The sequence below is a fragment of the Anneissia japonica genome, unplaced genomic scaffold (assembly GCF_011630105.1).
Source record: "Anneissia japonica isolate Jap-2015-1 unplaced genomic scaffold, ASM1163010v1 scaffold287783_len325500_cov191, whole genome shotgun sequence".
Classification (NCBI taxonomy): domain Eukaryota; kingdom Metazoa; phylum Echinodermata; class Crinoidea; order Comatulida; family Comatulidae; genus Anneissia; species Anneissia japonica.
This window is the reverse complement of record NW_022695987.1, coordinates 244899-254049: the sequence shown is the minus strand read 5'-3', so window position 1 is coordinate 254049 and position 9151 is coordinate 244899.

Below are 9151 nucleotides of genomic sequence, written 5' to 3'. Positions count from 1 at the left end.
TTACATCATCATGGCTTCGAGACCATCCTCCAAGAAGCGTTTATAGATACTCATGAACTTTGCGACGAATGCTTCTATTAGTGATATATTACTTTACTACCCATCTGTAACCTGTGTTCGTAGAATGCTGCAATCTGGGTGATCTCGGATTTTAGCTGGCCGTCACAGTTAAGAATCAGTTCTTTCAATAAAGCCTGTAGGAAAATAATTTTAAAATAGATGAGCCAGTTTATCATGAAAAGCACATCTGAGGAAACTATCTTGTTGTTTAACACAGGGGTTCTCAAACCATAGGCTGTGACGCAAAATTTGGTCGACAAAAAAAGGGGGGGAATCGCGAGAGTCTTTGGAATTTTTTTAATTTGAATTTCATATCATACTAAAAAATGTTCTTAGTACTTTGTTAATGACCAATAGTGACCCAAAAATGACCAAATGTTAATGACCAATACTGAGTTTACCAAACTGGATAGTGGGTCATGGCAAGCTTCCAGCATGTTTGTATGGGTCATCAGCCAAAAAGTTTGAGAATTATTATGTCCTGTCTAACTATTAACTTGTATTTGACAAAAACATGTAACATGGCCAAATATGGCAATGATGACATCACACCATGGCCATATATTATATAGGCACATCATGACTGGATATGGGTTAACAGTTTTTTGTCAAGGCAAATTTGATATCACAAAATCTGGACAAGAGCTTTAGTTTAACTGATTGCTGGTGTGCCTACTCTTTGGTATTGCATTCTCTGCAGAATTGCATCAGGTGACGACCTCTGGGCGCAGCAAGTGGCCGGCTTAATACACAGAGTATTAACATTGGTTTTCTGCCTTCTGACAGGTTCAAAGCATTACATATAATATGCTTGGAAAATGAACGATCTTGCAACCCAGAGTTACGTCAAATAGTCTTCACTGGAATATCCCCAAAGATTGGAGTGAATTCAAAAATGAAATTAATTTTACCTTTAATGAATGGGACCCAACCCAATCCAATCCAATCCTAAAATATGGTTCGATAAAGAATACAAAATCGCTATCAGTGAACGTCGTAAATCTTGTAGAGCCCATCGACTCTATCCCAAGCAAAGAAATAATATTGACTGTCAATGTCAATCATTGTAACTCTCTTTGGGAAACTTATCAAGAGAAACGTAGGTCGCTTTTCAAACGTAAGATTATGCAAAAAAGGTCCATGAATGTTCTTTGATAATGGAGAAAGGTGGACCTAGTACAAAACAATTTTGGCACGAGCTTAAACGAAAGAAACATCTACTTATACATCTAATCCAAATGCTATGAAATAATGTTCTTAAATCTCACTTTAGTAATATTATTAATTTTGATGAAAGTATTGAGCACAATATGTTTCAATCGTCGGACGAATCTTCATTAGTATTAGATCATATTGATATTTCATTTGAAGATGTGGCATATTCTATTTCAAAATCTAAAAACAATAAAAGCCCAGGTATTGACGGTATCACTAATGAAATTATTAAAAATGGGGGTGATTCATTGACCAGATCGCTTCAACAACTATTTACCTTAATTGAATGTATTCCGAACGAGTAGAATGAAGGTACAATTATACTTATACTTAAAAAAGGCGATCCTCGCGACCTTAATTATCGAGGGATAACACTCAGTTCAGGGCGCTGCTCAGTGGCGACCAGAACTGATTTTTTTTTCTGGGTGACTTCGATGTATATTTTGTATATTATTCTGTATTGTGCGTAAGAGTACTGGTAGTAATATTGAGTCTGTTTCAATATGCTTTTCAAACATTACTATTTGGTTACAGTAATTCTGTATGTTGCATGTACTAGGAAGCCATGTGTTCTAGCAGCAGCTAGCTTAGGCTTAGGCGATAGGCCTACAGCCAGGATAACATACAGCAGGGAAACCTTGCTGAGCGTCCGGACAAAAATGGTTGATCAATCACCCGGTCTACACATACCAGATGATTTGCATAGAGACTTACGGGCTAAAAAAAGAAAGCGAGGTAAGAAAGGAGGTTTAAGACAAAAAATGAGGAAGAGTAAATATCGTTTACCATTACCTACAATGATTTTTTCGAATGTCAGATCACTCAAAAATAAAATGGACGAGCTACACACAAACATACGTTATGATAACAACTTTAGAGAAGCAAATCTATTATGTTTCACGGAATGAAAATGTTCCAGATTCGAGTGTAAATATTGATGGTTTTAAAGTCGTTCGAGCAGACAGAACTTTAAATTCTGGGAAAACCGTGGGCGGAGGTTTATGTGTTTTTATTAATAAACAATGGTGCAATACGGTGGTTGTTAGAGAGAAAATATGCACTCCAGACATTGAACTACTTAGCATATCGTTACGTCCGTTTTATTGTCCGAGAGAATTCCCACAAATATTTGTTTGTGTTGTATATATTCATCCAACTGCCAAGACGAGCCGAGCAGCTGAAATATTATCAAACACAATACAAAATATGGATACAGTATCACCAGATGCACCAAAGCAAATTTTAGGTGATTTTAACCAACATAAAATGACTAGGACGCTTAGAGCATACCATCAATATATAACCTGTCCAACTCGTAATAAAAATACAATTGATCTTTGCTACGGCACAGTTCGAGACGCGTATCTATCGTCCTACCACCTTTAGGAGCCTCGGACCATAATTGCATACGGCTGCTTCCCATATATGTTCCATTAGTTCGTCGAGCTAAAAAAGTTGTCAAGAGAATTAAAGTGTGGACCGAGGACAGTATTGAAACTCTCAAAGGTTGTTTTGACTCAACCGATTGGCAAACTTTTTACGAATCATCAGCAGACCTGGATGAAAAAGTCGAAGTTATTACTGCATATATAAATAATTGTGTTGAAAATATAATTCCAACCAAGGAAATAACTATATTTCCAAATAACAAACCATGGATAAAAAAGAAACTGAAAGACTTGATAAATAAAAAGAAACGCATATTTTTTACTGGAAATAAAAATGAAAATAAGTTAATACATCGGGAAGTCAGGCAGGCCATACGGAAAGCTAAAGCGGATTATAGGAGTAAAATTGAGGCTAAATTTGGAAATGGAAACTTACGTAATGCATGGCAAGGTATAAAAAACATGGCCTCTATAAATTCAAATAATAATAAAGGTAACCAACAAATATGTATTGAAAGCATAAGTGAGAACTTGTTACCAGATGCACTAGGTAAATTTTATTCACGATTTGAAAATCAAGATCAAGGCATTATGACTAGTAATAATAATAATAATTATAATAGAAATAATAATAATAATAATAATAATAATAATAATAATGATAACGATAAAATTAGTAATAACTATAATAGTAATAATAATTATAATGATATTAATAATGATCATGATAATAGGCCTATGATTAGTATTGAGACAAGTCATATAAGAAGGCTTCTAAGAAAGGTCAATGTAAAAAAGAGTCATGGTCCTGATTTAGTTGAGGGTAAAACTTTACGTTTTTGTGCTGACCAACTTTCTGGAGTTCTTCAACACCTCTTCCAGTCATCGTTAAATTTAGGTAAGGTTCCAATGCTCTGGAAACAATCGACTATAATTCCGGTACCGAAAAAGAACAGTACTAAACAACTCAACGACTTAAGACCAATTGCCCTTACGTCCTTAATCATGAAAATTTTTGAACGAATAATTAAAACGCTTATGACTGCAATATTAGAACCGAAACCGATCCCCTACAATTTGCATACAGGACTGGAAGAGGTGTTGAAGATGCAAAACTATTTATGTTAAATGAGATTTATAAGCATCTTGAGTTTCCAGGCTCACATGCCAGACTTCTGTTTGCCGACTTTGCGTCTGCTTTTAATACCATGCAGCCAAAAGTTCTTGTAGAGAAACTGGAAACAAAATTTAAATTACAAAATGATTTAATTATGTTTATTTATGATTTTTTAACAAACAGACGTCAACGAGTTTTAGTTAACAACAAATATTCCGAATGGTATGTCACAAATACGGGCTCACCTCAGGGCTGTGTCTTATCGCCTTTACTTTATATTTTATATACTGATGACTTCCGTAGCATGCACAAGAATAGTTTCATTATAAAGTTTGCAGACGACTCTGTTCTACTAACCCTTTTAACAGATGGAGCCAACAGTCATGGCCCTGTTCTGGATAGTTTTATTAAATTCTGTAATGACGCCAATTTAAAGTTGAACGCTTCAAAAACAAAGGAATTGATAATTGTTTTCCGGAAGAAAAGACACAACCCTGAGGTCACTATTTTAAATGACGAACCAGTTGAGATTGTTACGTCTTATAAGTACCTTGGGACTATATTTGAGGACAATCTCAGCTGGGGATTGAATACTGCAGCTATAATTAAAAAAGGAAATCAACGTTTGTACATCCTTAGGAAACTAAATGATTTTAAAGTAAATAACTCTATTCTTAAAGTGTTTTATAGTTCATTTATCGAAAGCGTTTTAACTTTTTCATTTATATGTTGGTTTAATAATGTTACACTTAAGGAGAGGTCTGCCATACAAAATATAGTAAATGTATGTTCAAAAATTACAGGCAGTCCATTGCGGAGTATCTCGTCATTTTGTGACAAACAGATACTAGCTAAATGCAAATATATTTTAAAAGAACCAGAAAATATACTTTTTGATGAATTTGTACTTTTACCACATGGTACACGATATCGTAGCCCACTTTGTAAGACAAAACGTAAACTTAATTCTTTCATTACTATAGACATAAGGCTTTAAAATAAACACAAAACATAGTATATAAAATAACATAAAAAGGGTGATGACAATATATGTATAATAATAATAATAATAATAATAATAATAATAATAAATAAATAAATACTATATAACGATAGCTTTTTACATATATTTTTACAGTTATGATTCTGGTTGGTCTCTTTTGTATGTTTTTTGGTGATTTATATTTATACACTTACTATTTATTTAGTTTTATATATATTATAATATTATTGTTGTTCGATGTTTATAAATGATTTTAACTTATTGAGTATTTCAGTCCTGTTTTAAAATTGCCCCATGAGGGATAAATAAAGAATTATTGAATTGAATTGAATTGAACTAGCTAAAGTATTTAATAGAATTCTATTTCACAACATTTGTAATTTTATGGAAGAAAATGATATTCTTACTGAAGTCCAAGGCGGCTTTAGAAAGGATAGACATGTAAGGATCAAATTTTTGTCCTAAAAAGTATTATTGCTACAAGACAAGCAGAAGGGAAAAAACATACTTGGCTTTTATTGATTTTAGAAAAGCCATTGATTCTGTTTGGCGTCAAGGTCTTATAACAGCCGCTAAACGTATCGGAATCAAAGGCAAAGTAATTAACTTGATCAAAAATATTTATTCTGATGTTAGTTGTAAAGTTCGTTTTAATGATCTGGAATCTGAAATGTTCAATATTAATGAAGGAGATAAACAAGGATGCTCGTTGTCTCCAATACTTTTTTTCTATTTATATGAATGAGCTTAATAAATCAATTATTGAAAATAAATTATGTGTTCATATCTATAGCACTTAAATTGGTTCTTTTTTTTTTTGGGCCGATGATGTTGTGTTGATTGGAGACAGTGAGTTGAGCCTTAATAAACTCCTTCAAGTAGCTACTGTTTTTTTCTAAACAATCGAAACTTAAATTCAATTATCATAAATCTAATGTATTAATTACTGGACAAAAACCTAACGAACATAAAAAATGGAATCTTGGTACCAAACTCATTTATGAAACCGGTAAATATAAATATCTTGGTATAATAATTTCTCGTTCTTACAATGACAATCAATAAATTGAAGATGTAATTAAGAAGGGTAATAGAATAATTGCACATATAAGTTCTATTCTTAATAATCATGACAATTTTAACAGAGTTTACTACGGAGATCTTTTATGGAAAATCATAGGGCTTCCTACCATAAACTATGCAAGCTCCGTATGGTTATGTAATTCTAATAGTTCTATTGAAAACATAGAAAACCTACAATACAGAATGGCGAGAATAATTCTCAAAGCACCAAGGAATGTGGCAAAAGAAGCTCTTCTTGGCGATCTAGGTTGGGAGTCTGTCGAACACATACAAAATAATTTAGAGTGAGTTACTTTAATCGAATAAAAAATATGGATGAAAGTAGATGGCAAAAATTGCTATGTAAAGCACTAATTGAAGTTAAAAATAATGTCAAGTGGAATTGGATTAACCATATTCAAGAGTTATTGCGTAAATTTGACATAATTGATAATTTTAATTTGGAAATTGGTAATACCTTGCAGAAATCTTTTGTTTACAAAAACTCATTAGAAAATGCTAAAAGATGGTTTGACAGGGCGAAATCAAAATCTAGCTTAATAATAATTTGATATGACCAACTTTGAATCTGTCAGTTTTTTTTTAAAACAAGAACTAACACTCTTGATCTAGAAGGTAGGAAATGTAAATGGTCCAAAACTTAATTTTCAGGTTTTTGTAAACTTTGTAAGCATGATATAATTGAAGATACTGATCACTTTCTTTTCCATTGTAATAGACTTACTTTAAGAAAATAGACTTAGTTTGAGAAAAACATTTTCATAATCTTAAAAATGACCTACTATTCTGGGACTATTGAACATTCTGGGATGATTTCGAATTTGGGTACAAACACCATATTTTACTTGATGATCTGTACTCAATGATTCCATCTGAGAAAATTGGGGAAATTGTAGATTACAATTGCAAAAAGTACCTGCAAAAATTTCAGGACTAAAATCTTAAATACCGTACCACCATCCAATTAAATTTAAACTAAGAAGCAGTTATTCATTTTATTATTAGTATTACTTTAAGTTAAAATTGTTATTATTTATTTATTTGCATATATTTATGTACATGTGTATATGAATATATATTTAATTTTCATTATTTTCCTTGTATTTTTGTGGTTTTAAGTTACAACCTTATATATTGTTTGAACGCACCTTCTATATGTCGTGTGCCGCTGTTATAAAAGCGTTGTTCAATAAAGTTCAGTTCAGTCTGAAGAAGGATTTACCAAAGATACTAGAAACACAAGATAGCTCCGCACAAAAAAGTGTTCTACTGAAATGCATGGTGGGAATACAAACAATGGGACGCCCCTTACGAATGGATCTAAAAAAAACTTCAACTAAACTTTCGTTACCAAGTCGTCGCGTATTTTATTGTCAATTCTCAATTAAAAAATTGTACACAATTGTACATTTGTACCCAGACATTTACAACGGTGAATACATAATTCCTTGGCGGAGGTAGAAATCGTTGCTATTATGCAAATAAAACACACAATTAAGCCTATGGATCAGTATAGAAAACAACAATAGCACAAAATCGTATGACTCTGTGATAAAGTTTTCCTGCATTAGTGGAAAAAGAAGGGCGCCGTGTTCGTCTGGATATACTTAGCAATGGAAGGGCGCCTTGTACGTTGGGCACAAAGTATAGAAAACTTGCATGGTTAAAAAGAAGGGCGCCGCCTACGTCGGGCACGATTTCCGCCTCATTTTTACTATGCAAGTGCTATATCTTGTGTTTCTAGTATCTTTGCTACTACTACTTTTAACCGTCAACATAAAAGTGGTGGCGCTATTCTCTACAGTGGCCCAGAGCCATAGATAGAAAGAGTTGCGACATTGACACTTTAGAAGCCATTTTGTATCATACACGATGCGCGTTCTGTGTCTAACGCATAGAGATATAATGAGGAGGGCGAATGTTACATCGATTTTAATGCAAATACGCGGAGCAGCTCATTCCTCTGCTATTTAAGTTCTTTCAAAGATAATAGATAGCAGAAGACGGAGCAGCTTCCAAATATAGTGGAACATCCGTTCAAAAGGCATTGTGGGTACACGGAGAGCAATTTTAGTGCATCCGCACGGCGGCGCTATATAGCAATAATAAACAGAGCCATAGATACAAAGAGTTGCGACATTGAGAGTTTAGAAGCCATTTTGTGTCATACGCGATGCGCGTTCTGTGTCTAACGTGATGTGCGTTCCTGTGTATAATATTGTATAATACAGTTAGCGGCCTCCTGTATAGTTTAATTCAATTTAATCTTTTTAGCAGTCGAATTCCATGTTACTCTATTTAGATTTTTTTTTTATGATTTCACTACTTTATATCCAATTTCATATTATAAATACTGTAATAATTTACTGTTTTTGGGTAGTTATTTACTCCTCGCCGATAGACCGAGAGAGCCCTTAGATGGCAAGCATTCTTCAATTAGGCAATCCTGCCATATATACCCCTAAGTAGCTCCTGTTATTTTTGCAAATAAATGATATGTACTGTAAGACCAGCAACAATTAATCAAATATGTATATCAAAATGTAATTAAAATCCGTATATAGGGTATATAGATTGTTGCTCTTTAACTTAGAATGTGAGCGAGCCCTATACAAATCTTATGTTATTAATTGGATTATTATTATTTATAAATATTAAAATAGTATAGGTCAGTTGGCTGCAATATATAAATTGTGCTTTGCTGTAAATGTTATAAATTGTAAGTGTTAAATGACCTACAGGATCTGCGATATATTCGGCTTGTGTAACTGTGTAACGTATATTATTGTATTATAAGTCTTTGTTATAATATTGTATTATGGCTGTACAGTATGTTACTTTTATGAACACTGCAAGATCGTGTCTGCTGTTTTAAAAGCGTCATTTCCAAAATAAAGTTATAGTAATTATAAAATTGCCATGTCATGTTTGGAGTGACATTCACACTATTTGTACTTAGGTACTGGTACGCAGCCTCTAATGGTTAAATTGCCTATTTAACTCTCCGTTAGATTTATCTATCTATCTATCTATATATATATATATATATACACTAAATTAAACCTATGGCATTCCAAATTCTTCTGGATTAATCATTTGGCTTATTTATTGAGGCACGCCTCTAAAGTTTAGTTTTGGCCTTCCTGTTTAATTGTTTAGACTGTTTATTCTAATCCAACCTAGCCTAGCCTATTGTTTCTAATCATGCTTGCATGAAATTCTCACTTTATACTATCTGGCTTTTTCAACCCTCTCACTCACTCGCCACTGAGGAAGGACTAGTGT